Source organism: Larimichthys crocea, chromosome XXII (assembly GCF_000972845.2).
Source record: "Larimichthys crocea isolate SSNF chromosome XXII, L_crocea_2.0, whole genome shotgun sequence".
NCBI classification, from domain to species: domain Eukaryota; kingdom Metazoa; phylum Chordata; class Actinopteri; family Sciaenidae; genus Larimichthys; species Larimichthys crocea.
This window is the reverse complement of record NC_040032.1, coordinates 5,083,057-5,096,456: the sequence shown is the minus strand read 5'-3', so window position 1 is coordinate 5,096,456 and position 13,400 is coordinate 5,083,057. Positions and strand designations below refer to the sequence as shown.

The following is a 13,400-nucleotide window of genomic DNA, read 5'->3' as shown; positions in this document are numbered from 1 at the left end:
AAATGGACACAATATGATCAGACATATTAGAGGCTGCAGCTGCTGAATAAGCTGTGATACTGGAAAATAAATGGACCAGAGAAAAAATGCACATGCTGTGCACTGTATCCACCAACTTACAGTATAAATATTTGTCCGTGCATGCACACATAGGCACTTGATGAAGACTTAACTTAACACACACTATGACCTGCTCAAGGACCCTTGCTCACCCCCCCAAGGATCGCCTAGACTGAACTAAATCCAACCAATCCCTCAATTGCCACCTCCGTTATCACCCAATCAATAAACTTGGGCCCTCGTTCAATTTGACAAGCATCTACATGGAGAGAAAGGCAATCGCTTAGCACCGGCAGGTATATGATATTGACCGGGGGAGATAAGGCTTAGCCTATTCAATCATGCAGGGGAGATTGGGCCAGTGAGGTTTAGGGCTGGAGACAAACCAGAGTGTCTGCACAGCCACTCAAGCAAAAGGCTACAATAATGAAGAGTGCGGAGGAGCTGAGGAGCAAACAAACAACAAATTTGTCCTTCCCATTATGAGGAATGTGTGATGGAGAGCGAGAATGAGTGCCTGGTTTGCACATGTGTGTAGGTGTGTGTGTGTGTGTGTTTTGTCTGTGTGAATCAGAGACATGATGAAGGATCAGAGAATGCCAGCTTGTCATCAACTTGTTGTGCATATCTCTGGTTACCTACAAGTTAAAGAGAGAGCTGTGGATAAGATGAAAAAACCGTGTCAGTGTTGCTCGATTTACAGTGGCTTCAGAAGGATCCCATACAGTGTACTATGTGATCAAATTTCAAGTTAGGTCAAATCAGTCCAATTCCAGTTGCTGACCTCTCCTTGGAGACACCCTTGATACATCAGACCATGCCAATTTTACTGTGTAATATGTGAGAATTCAAACAATGAACACGTTTTTATTCTGTTTGGTTTATATTTTCAGTTTCATGAAAGATATGCTTTTCGGTTTTATAACCTGTTGTGAGCCTTTGGGAAAGTGTTCAGTGCTGATAAAGTGCAGTACCGAAATGTTCCTTATTGTTTTCATGAAAATACAAGAACACCAAAATTGCCAGTGGGCAAAACGCTACCTCAGTCCCCAGCAAGAGGATTTTGTCTGTTATTTGTACTACTGTCTGTTCAAAACAAATGTATCCTGATGAATTTGGGTTGTTTACCACACTCGCATCGAACCATGACCTCTGCGTATCATTATGCCCATAGTTCAAAGGCTTACCAGAAGGAACACTGCACAGTGGTTTGTAAAACAGGATTTTACAACAGTAGAAATAATAAATTAACGTTACAAAGTAATCCATCAGGACTGTGCATGCATTTGATAGTTTTTTTGGATGATCCACTGTACCACCAGACTGGCTCCATTAAAATGAATAAGAGAGCTGCATTTCTGCCATGCTTAAGAAAGGACATGCTACTTCCTGATTTAGAGTTAGATGTAAATTGTGAGTTGTAGATTCATCTAATGTTACAGAATTCCTTGGGAAACTCGGCTTGTGTGTGAGAGCACAACGTCAGGAGCTGACATCCTGAGCTACTCAAAACTTGACCTCCCTACATCTGTTCTTCATTTTTTATTTTTTTTGCTCCATTCAAGGTCATGTGAAGCTGGCAGCAGTCTCCTGTGTTTGTTTGTTAAACACACACAAATTGGAAGCTTTTCTTACAAGCTGCTAACAAGTGCTAACAAGATACTTGAGCCAAAGACACAATATCTGATCGACTGTAAGCAAAAGGGTGAAATAACTAAATACCTGCTGTCACTCTCAAGTCGTCTTGATCTTTTAATAGACACATTAACACTGCAAAGCAGTTAAAATGTTCTGATGCTGTAATTAAATGCCAGTTTTATTCAATTATAATCAATCACAATTTTAAAAAGCTTCATTTTTTAATCCATGTCAAACTTTTTAGTTAGTGTGGTTTTACTTGTAATTTATATACAAGTTATGACTGAGTTATCTGCTGGCAGTTGTATTTATGCGTTGGGATTGCCTGAAGCTATGAGGCTTCAAACTGGAGATCTCACAGTCAGATGTGTCTTTTCAGACAAACATGAACGGCAGCAAACAGGGCTGAGCAAACAATAGACATTTCAAGCCACAGCATGTCATATGTTCAGCCAAATTTCACAGAAAAGAACAATTTCATTCTATGTACTTGATTCTGAGAAGTCACCCCAGGCTGGCTGACACTCTGACATTTAAAGTGAGTTCTCTTATGTCAGCCAATATTATATACAAGTAAATAATGAAATACATATAATGCACAACCCAAATGGCAAAAGTGCTAAAAAAAACAACAAGTTTAGACGAGCTTTACATTCAGGATTTTTATAATGCTGTTTTAATTCATTCAAATTGTTTAATAGTTTAAACAGCTTAATGACCTTGAAGACAGTCTAAAGGTTTGAGGTGATGACAGCAAACACATCTCGCAGAGTAATGAAATGAGAGATTTCTTTTTTCTAAATCTAAAAATTCCATTAGTCAATTGAGATTAATCAATTGATTGATTGATTTTTTTTATATTTAGCACATAAGTAAATTAGTATCATGTATATCGATACTTTTGACAACCCTAGTGTGAGAGTTATCCAGTATATACAAACCACATATGTACACAGCATATCCACACACACACAGCTGCAACCTTATAGATATGCATGCAAGGCTATTTTCTTTATTGCAATATTTGTTATTCCATCTGTCCCATTTGCTCTATCATTTCCTCTTCCCCTCTCTCTGTCTGTATGTGTGTGTTTGTGTGTGTGTGTGTGTGTATCACTCTATCGCTCTCTTATCTTGCTGATTTCTGACAGCAGGAACATGGCCCACCGTCGTCCCGGCAGGGCCCAATCAATACTAAGTTAATGAGTCACTTTGGAGGTGAATAAGGATTTGGTGTGTTTGTGTGGTGAACATTCAGGCTGCTTTAACAACACGTTGCATTTTATAAACCCATTAAGAGGACGTTGGGGAAAAGTGGTCTCATATTGTGGCTTTTATTTACTGGTCCTAACTGTCGATGTAGCCAAAAGGTCAGCGAGATCAGATGCATTAAAGGTAGGATTGTTTTAATGTTATTGATTTTACTTTTAGGTCCTTATTTGTCAAAGCACTGTATTCACACTTAAGTTAAAAGCACTAGGAACAGATTTATTTTGAAGTGGTATGTACACGTGATATCTGCCACCTGCTGAGGTTACCTAAGTGTGAAGGTGGCTGGTTTTCAGCGTGTGTGTTTACATTTATTTTTTTCCTTTTTATCTCTAAGAACCAGTGACTCTTGTTTTAAGTTCAAATAATAAATAATGGTTTTACAACAGTCACACAAGCAATGCATTTGTCAGGTCAGGAATCATTGTTCAAATAACGTTCTGCTCTCTCTGTTGATCTCCTTGTTGGAAGTTTTGAAGGCATATTTGCCGAGCAGATTTGTCATGAGACCGCAGCCATAAACACAGCTGCTGAACTGCTTTCTCTTCACAGAGTTTGACTCTTGACAAGTGAACTGGAGTAGAGCCAAAGGTTCAGTAAGGGCCATTTCTTTAAATGAGACTGTGACACAGCTGAATGGATAGTTAGATAATGATCTGGGCTTCAGCCAAGCTCACTCGCTATAGAATTAACTGGATATGTGTAGATGAAACCAGGTGAAGCGTACGGACTTCCACAGGTAATTAATCTCATCCTGGTGTCTGCAGATTGGATTTCCGAACTCGAAGCGCACTGCGTCTTCAAAGGATGTGTGCGGAAGACAAACATCCTCACATCTTTACACTTCGTTAAAGAATATTAATCAAATTTAGTCACATAATAAAAAATAAAAAAATCTTCCAGGAAATACAAAATCTGAAAGAGAGCAGATGACTAAAATACAAAAACAGGCAAGGGAGACCTTTCCGAACTCATTCTGAACTCATTGTTGAGTTATCATGTACTCCTAAGTGACCACCACTGCGATGGGCATTAATCCTCATAGCAGAAATGAGCTTTCATTTTTAAATATCAGTTTTTATTAGTCAGCTCGTGTGTCTTCAGAGAACTGGAGGGACTCTGTGTCCTCATATGCATTATGAATGAGAAGCAGCCCTGTTGTACTGTATGGTTGAGATAGAGGTCATTCAGGAGCAGTTTGAAGTGCAGACTCAGGAAAACATGCTGTCTTCAAGACCTTTCAGTCACTATAAAAAGAAACTGACTTCATGATAAATGTCTTGCTTAATGAACCATCCATAGCTTCCTTAGCTACCAGGTCTTCGTGTTGTCAAGACAAATCACTACACAGATTAAGCCCAAGGTTAATCCCAGATCGGTCATCCCTGGCTAATTTTAGAATTGGGCAGAATTTCTGCCAGATCAGTTGACATTGAGTTTGAGGGGGTCACGATTCCTGATTAATTAAAACAGTTCATATCTACATCTTCCAGATCCTTTGGAACCTTTATCTTTTTTAGTCTTACTCTCATGCAGCCCTTGTCTTGCTTTGATGCACCACCCTTTGCTGGAATTAACAAAACCCACCAGGACCTGCTGTGTCTATAATCAGTATGCATCCCTACGACATGGCTGGTCAATTGATCTGTACAGTGTGAACATAGAAGCTGCAGGTTCTGGCCATGTAGGGAAGTCAATTCAAAATCCTGGTGTGCATAACACAATGTGCTTTTTTTTTAAACTCAATTTCTGCCTAGCTTAAAGTAACAATGCAGAGTAATATTGATTCAAGGACTACCTGTTTATTATCCTCAAACATGTATGTGTGTATGTTGTGTCTGTTAAATTCTTATAAAATAACATTGACACTAACAGACCCTTAAATTAGTCTATCACCCAACTGCAACAGTAAATCTCTCCAAACTGCACAGGCTGCTGGGATTAAGTGTACTTTCTGACAAGTTATATAAATGCCCCCAAGAGGAATCATCTGTACTCTTTGCATACAATACATGTAGTAGTAGCAGGAAATGTTGAGTGGAGGGAATATATGTACTGGAGCTGTATTAGCAGCAAGTGAGTCGAGTCAATCAGTGAGCAAGTCGGGGCTTGTATAGCTACAGCAAGCCCGGAGGGAAAAACATGTCAGTCAGCATTCACACAGCTGAAAGTTAGCAACACTTTGTTACAGAGCCTGATTAAGTTTTTAACAGTGTTTTAAGTTCACAGTGCTTCTGATCTCTGGCAGTTAGCTAAGTAGGTGAGAGCTTTTGTCAATGTCACACTCAGGAAGTATCAGTAGAAAACATTACATTTTTCCCAGAACTATGAATCTGACAGCAAAATCACACATATCTTTTTACATATCTGAAATCTTTCGATTAAAAAAACGTCCTTATTTCACCAGTTATTACACCAAAAATGCAAAACTGTGGCATTAATCAAACTCTGTTATCTATGACTTCAATATAGTCATGAATAAGGAGTCTAAATTAGTGGCCATCAAGAGTTTCTTGCTTCCAAATTACTTAAATTACCACGAACAGCTTGCATGGGTCTCAGATAATTACTGTTATCAATAACTCGTGTCTCATGCTATTTTGCCTCATTTCCTGTGACTCTGCACTGTTAAGCAGTCAACAATGTGTCAGTCATAGCATAGACCTGCAAGAAGACTTAATTGCAGAAGCTTTTGTCAGAGTAGCATGATTAGATGAGTATTTTTAGGTATCAAACATGAAACATAGATTTTAAGATCTCAAATCTTAAAGGTAAAAATGTCACTTGTGATGCAAATGTGTGACAAAAGACTTTCTTTCTGTTGTTGGCTGCACACGGGTTTTATCTCTGGTGATCTTGACCTGCCTGTGTGCTTTCAGTCTTTTGCATGTAGCTGGGAATAAGTAACTTAAATTCCTTGTACAAGTTATTTATTTTGTGGGTTGCCCTTTTGCCTTTTTGCTCATACTCTCACATAAAGTGAGGTCTGTGTATTCTCTTGCCCCTCTCTAACCCAGGGGGATGAAGTGAGATTGTAATCTTAATCTCTTTGATATGTCACACCTCCACAGACTCCTGTTCATGCCCCGCTCCATCCAGCTCAGTTCAGGCCCCCAGGATTGTTTAATAGATAACAGGAAGAACAGACTGAGGGGATTTTACCTCTACAGATGCAGTCCAGGAATTCTTGCTTGCATTTAAGTGCATCACCCCTTGCCAGGACTTTGACTGCAGTGTAGCACGAGGGCAAAGGCTTTAAAGTGAAACATATGGTGGGTCACTCCTGCAGGTTTCATCACCATGTGCTCAGAGATGATATCATATGTACCCTTCCTGTCCTGTAGAGTAGAACCTGCCAAAATGTTCAGTTCTGCATTTTTAATATGGTTCTTGTCTCAGCTGTTCTGCCTGTGACAAAGTCCATGTTTGACCGAACAATCTGAACTCAAGAGCATTCAACAGCACCTGTCTTTTCATTTTGGACAGACCTTTGGTGTACAGATTACACAACACTGCATTCATTTCTCGGTTGGTTATAGTTGAATTACCTGCAAAAAAACGCTGGCATAGTAAAAAGAATGGTTCAACCTGCTGGGAACATTCATTTTTCTTTCTTGCTGCGAGTCAAACAAGAAGATCAATACAACTATCATATTTGTCCATTAAGTATTGAGCTACAACCAGGAGACAGATAGCTTAGGTTAGCATAAATGCTGAAAACAGAGGGGAATCCGGTAGCCTGGCTCCGTCCAAAGGTACAAAAAAAAAAAAAGACAGACGTCTGTGTGGTTTCCATTGTTTTTCAAATGAGGACAAATCTCAGGATTTATTAAGATATTTTATTAGTGGTATATTATTGTTTTTTATATTCTTATTTTTTTGTCTTATTTATTTGAATATTTTTAGTGTTTCTAGCTGCACACTAGTGGCTCTTGAAATTTTAAAGTTGAACTCTCGATTTTGATTTAAAATCTAATCATTAATGATTTAGCCCAACTTGAGGGTCTTGAAAATTTAATATAAATGTTTCGGGTATTACATTTCTCCAAAAAAATTTTTGCTAAAACAGTGTCTTGAATGTAATGTGGAGATCATTTTGCACACTGACTACTCATACATTGTTAGATCATTTAGAGGTGCACATGCTAAAAATAAAAATGATCTAATTAAAAAGGCTTCTGCGATATGATCATTTATATTCATCAGGTTTTGGCAGTAGCGTTGCAGCGAAATCTGTATTCAGGAATAAAGGAGAACATGACCGCTGTGTGAAAATGTTAGGTGCACATGAATGCACAAACACACACAGACATGGGCCGAGCAGACTCCCTCCAGACACACATGCACACACAAACAATTACTGTCTGTTGCTCAGTGTATATACTGTAGGGCCTGACTCCACAGCATCTACATGATTCATGAAGTGTTTTATTCCACTTGGACTAAGATTAAGTTATGACCCAGTTTTTTTTTTCTTAGTCTGTCCATTGTTTAGTCCTCTGCAAATACAAAATGTCCACACATTTTCTATCCATGAATCTTTTAAATGTCAACTATGTTGACTAATTTCTGCTGAATTTCTGTTTGCTAAAGTCAGCAGGATAAAAATATACAGGCTACAATTTCTTTCTTTCTTTTTTTCTACAAATCTTGAAATAAAATTAAAACAAAAGTGAGATACAGGACTTCTTTTTCAACCGAAACAATTTTAAATTCACTCTAATATGGCAGGAGACACACCACCCACCATTCATATTTTCAGCACACATCAGGTTAACTTCCACATAAGCCCCTACTCATAGTAGGCTGCTATACTTTGGATTAAAGTGTCAAAAATAATTATATCTTGGTTGCACTGTAGACAAGTAGTAGGCCTGTGGCTAGTGGAGGAAACTTCGATTGAAATGGTGAAAAATATAGATGAAAATATGAAATATTAAACAGGCATGGGGCTGTTTGTGAGGGTTACTCTTTGACCATGAAATTGTGTGAGGGAGGTGCAGCTTAGGTCTGATGCTTAAAGGGATATAAAAGCTGTTTTTCACAGGTAGAAAGTGAAAACTTCCATCTGTGCTACAGGCTTGTGTTAAGTAAAGTCTGCTGAGATCAAATTTAACACTTCTCTGTTAATATAGTAACAATTAAGCAAGAACTTTAGGGTTAAGTTATGGTTACTTCCATTAATTTAATGATCTCTATATTTGTTCTGTAACTCATTCCCATCTATTTTCATCATGATAGATTTCTTTTTGTAATGGGCATAACTGACTATATATTTGATTATGACGATCAAACCACAATAGCAGACAAGAGTAGAAGTAGAAGACAAGTAGCTAGTTAGCAGAGTTAAAACTTTTAGTCTGGAGAAAGTTATAGGCCTGGAAACTAGCTATATTGCATTACTCAGGCAGCAGAGATAAACAGGGAGCAGCTAGTTTACTAATCAGAGGATAGGTGGTTCGATCCCCTGGGTCCTCCAGTCTCTGGTGAAGTGCCCTTAGGCAAGATACTGTATCCCAAATCACTCCTGATGGCTGTGCTATCGTTTTATGAGTGGGGGTTAATGTGATTAGCTCCCTTCTGATGGCCAGTTGCCACCTTGCATCAGTGTATGAATGTGTGTAGGAATGGGTGACTGTGATTTGTAGTGTTAAAAGCGTTTCTCAGAAGACTAGAAAGGTGCTATGTAAGTATAGTCTATAACTGGAATAGCTACACTGCCTAAGACTAGTTAACTGTTAAAAGTGTAATACAAGGTTTTCATAGAAAATGAATAAGAAAATAGTGTAGAGCAGATAAACATGTACTCATACAGAGATGGAAGTATGCTTATTGTTCCACAGGTAATCCCTTTAAATGTAATTAAATGTGTAATAGTCTGAACCTGAGGCTGTCGTGGGTATGTTTGCACTGCAGCATGACTGTGCTAGTAAAGACACACAATGAAGTCATCACTGAAACTCTAGTTTTGGACAAAAGACTTAATATTTGCTTTAATATCTGGCCCTGTTTGTTTGCTTTGTGCCCGTCAGTCTGTCTAAGCTAGGGCAGAAAGACTTTAATCGCCGATATTACAGGCCAACCAGCAGTCACTGACAAGTGTTCAACTGTGTGCTTGCCATGCAGCTTTTTCATTTTCACCAAGAAAGAGACAAAATGTTCCCCGTGCATCTTTTTTTTTTCCCCTCGCTGTAGGACAATAGCAGAGGGATTTCTGAGTGTAAACATTTCCGCTGTGAAAAAGGGAATGAAAGACAGTGCGTGCGGAAAGAAAACAGCATCACAGACTTGTGTCTGCATTATAAATTATAGATTGTGTGCAGATTTTGACGTGTTCGCAGAAAATAGGCAGGTTGAATTTTAATACAAGGCCTTATACCTGAAAATGCATATTTATATTTTGCTGTTGTTACGAGTTAAGAGTGCTCCTTAAATTCATTTATTGAGATTACAAAGAATACATTTTAAGTTTAGGCTGTTTGGTTTCAGTGATGTCAATTTTTGACTGTCAGTTGTACTGAAAAAATAACTCCAATTTGGTTTTACTACGGAGGGTTTTATTATTTATTTATTTTTTAGATTAAAGGAGACATCAGCGATTTTGTTTTATTCTCGTTCTGTCACATTCTGAGACACAGCCACAGCAGGCATAAATAAATCATACCTTATAGTCTTTACTCTGTTTTTGTCTTATAGCATGCATAATAAATACTGGTCATTCATACATAATGAAACATTTAAAATAAATATATTTTCCGCTCGACAGCAGTCCTGCTGACGAAATAAAATTCCACACACATTCACAAATTTGAACTATATTGCTCAGGACTGTCTGTACAAACTGACAATGTGTCTCTCAGTGAAGCAAGTCTTAAGATCACTTTTTAACTGTCCCACTATCTTCATTTAGTGGATGAAGCTGGCGCAGGTGTCGTGTAACTATGTGGGCTTGTTTACATCTTGAAAAATAGTCATATATGGAGTTTATATGAGCATATATGCAACTGTAACCCCTACTTTAGTTCACAGAGGAGATGTGAAAAGCTGCTAATAGCTGAACTTTACTTCCTCCCAAGTAAGTGTCTTTTAGCCTGCTGCTTTAGCCACAGCTTGGGTTGTCTGCTTCCAGTGAACTCATGAATAAATACATTACATAATGCATTAAGTATAAATTTCCACTTAATCTTCTATTGGCAGCCGAATTAATCTGCTGAATTTTTCCAATGATTCTTAATGATTAGGAACACAAGCAGGATGGTATAATCAGTATAGAGCTGACAGGCAGTCTACTTGCACCAGAAAAGAACTCAGAATATATATCCAAGCTCCATGTTTTAATGAATAAGAAGGACAGCAACAAAATCAACATGTACACAGTTACCAATTTATATATTAAGTATCCAATGTTAACAACAAAATATGCTTAGAATCGTCCAGGTTATTCCTAATATAAACAACGTGCCACTAATATTAAATCTACCCACAGCTGAGGCCTTCTGAAGACACATTCCATGGATTATCTTCCCCAGGTGGCTCCTGCTTTACATCTGAGCCAAGTATTTTTGAAGTAACCAAAGGAAAATAACTAGAAAGTAATATATTAAACATCTAATATTAAACAAACTAACACCAGGTTCAACTTGTATTGTCTATTTAGCCTGAAAACACATGAATTGCAAATGTAATATAAATTTGATCACTCAACCAAACAGGAAGATCTGCAGTTTCTGTGGCAGCACTGCTCTATTGAATGAATGACAACTGAATTGACCCCAGTTCTGCAAAACAGATTGAAGAGACTGTTGAGCAGCCTGAGAGCCTGGCGCTGCTAAATCTTCACTTGGCATTGCTCAGAAAGAGGGACATGCACCACTTGACTCTTTTCAATCTCTGATTCTTGCCTCATTGCGCTTTGTTGTCTTTTTACCGTTTTTCTGTTTCTTTTCCACATTATTCCCTTTCTTGTTTTTGTTTTTTATCCCTTCTATAATTCTCTTGTTATATTTATGACTCTACCATCTACCCATCAGCCCTCATGCTGGGCTTGGCAGAGGAAGTAAAGTCTTGGGTCCCATCTGGGCTAGATTTAGCTAACATCTGTAAAGTGACTCTCCTCCTCGTCTCTCCCACTGTCACTTCAGTTGGCCATTATATCACATAAAATGGAGTGCCATTAGATGTCTGCTGCTACACTCATTCGACAAGAACGTCCCCCACATACACTCAGTCTTCATAAGCTTTTAATGTTTTCCTTATTCTGACTGACCTTATTCCTTCCCCCCTTTCTATTTTCTCCCCTGAATAATATTAAATAACAGCCCCAGTGTTGCAGCTTGTCTGTCATCTGTCACTAGTCTGCTGCCATTTTTTGTTTTGTTTTTTTAAAATTGTAATTGCCTCTCTCTCTCTCTCTCTCTCTCAGACACACACACACACACACACACACACACACACACACACACACACACACACACACACACACACACATACATCCACTCTCATGCTGATTAGTCTCGTGACCTTGATGCTGGAGAAACAATTAACTGAGTCAGCGTCATGCTAATTATGTATTTACAACATTCCCTGGTGTGAATGTAACTATTAGCTTTACCTCCATATCCACTATAGGACTAGACAGATGGTGACAGTTGTGTTAATGTTAGGTATTATGTACTTTAAACTCGTTTCAACGTACCACACATGCTAGATTTAATGAAATGCAGTACATACACAACTACTCCAAACTAAATGACAAAATAGCTTGACCTTTAAAATGTGCCTTTCATCTACTTGGTTAAGGTTTGGCATTGAGGTTAAAAGAAACCAATGTTGATAGGAAACAGGATGTGTCTAGTCAAAGTCAAATTCTTTGCTTAGTGAATCATCAGTGTTGTAATCCTCATTAAAATGCTTTGTGGCACCATTAAAAAAGAAAAGAAAAACATTGCCCCTGCCAGACAACAGTTATATTATTTAATAAAAATCACAGTGTGACGTCATTTGAGACTAGACACGGTCTATCACCATAGCAGTTGATAAAAACCACTAGGGGTCAGAGAGGATAAGTTGGATGAGTTGGAAACAGCAGCATTACATTACGTGTGACTTTCTGGTGCTTTATCAATTATTACTTAATTGCTATTCACTTTCAAATGGGGAAGACTAGGCCACAGATTTTTAAAGAAGGAGGCTCTTGTGTCACTTGCTGGTTCTTGGCAATAATAAACTGAACATTATTGATAGTTTGTGCATTCAGTGTAACAAATGAATGCCAAATAAAGCATTAGAGGTAGCCAATCAGATTCCAGCTGAGATGGGAGAAGTAATGTAGAGTGGTCTGTATCCTTAATAAGAAGCAATACTTTATAGCTTTGTTTATTGCACACAGAGCCATAGAAAACCAATTCTGCTCTCACCTAGTCTCCAGTCCGGCATGTTGTGCATGCTTCGGGTGTGACATTCCACACAAACACAGATCCTTTCACTTCAAAACAACAAGGAACAGACGGGAGCATTAATCAGACACCTGCCGCGGATAATGCTCCTCCCGTTCCAGCCTCTTTTCTCTGGAAATGTGATTAGAGAGCAGAGCCCAAGGCTGATGATGGGGAACAAGGTCTGTGTACATGTTAGTGTTCCAGTGCATGCATGCACTACAGCATGCATGTCTACACAGATATACTATACTAGAAATACCACATCTAATGCAGAAAGGGGATTAAATTAAGTCCTCTGTGTATGCACAGCAGGAACCATAACAATGCTATTAGGGGCATGGAAAGATGAACCAGCATCCCATTGCTCTTGGGGTGTCTGTTTATGTTGGTATGTTTGCTAGGGAGAGGTTCAATGACGTGGCACGTGACTTTCACATGTATGTATGTTAACTCCTGTATAAGGCCATTAAATTTCCACTTATTTACCCATCAATATTGTAATTAACATCTATAATTAGGCAATTATTTGGTTGCAATATATTACAGTATTTTTAATGGGTTTTCTGCATGGTTTAACAGCTTTTCAAGAAGTAAAAAAACAACAACCTAAATAACCAAATAACCTGAAAGACGTTTTTAAAAGGCTCTTTTCTTAATATCATAATCCATGTATTTATCCATTAATTATTCCCAAATTTGGGACTAACATCTGAATTTACACGTTTGAATAAATTTGGTCTGTTTGACTTGCAAATAGTGCCTGTAATGTTTTCTAAATTCCTTACCCCTCATTATTCCATGCAAGAAACCTACCAGGAATAAAATCACACCTCCTATCTATTAATATAAGCTATAACATCAAACCTTCAAAACACCTTACGCTGATAATTAATGGATTCTATTGCCATACATAAGTTAGTGTGTAAATAAATTAAGTAAAATATTCTTAAATGGCAGCTTGAAATGAATCTGTTTTAAAGGTTTTCTTTTCAAATT

General features: G+C 38.1%; 1 protein-coding gene across 1 annotated transcript in view; it reads left to right on the top strand.

Annotated features, from left to right (window-relative positions):
- The first annotated feature begins 2,962 nt into the window (after positions 1-2,962).
- Positions 2,963-13,400, top strand: part of fstl4 (follistatin-like 4) — a 258,262-nt gene continuing 247,824 nt past the window's right edge. Inside the window, exon 1 of the mRNA XM_019272616.2 lies at positions 2,963-3,093. The gene's annotated coding sequence lies outside the window, so the exon portion shown is untranslated. The remainder of the gene's footprint in view (positions 3,094-13,400) is intronic.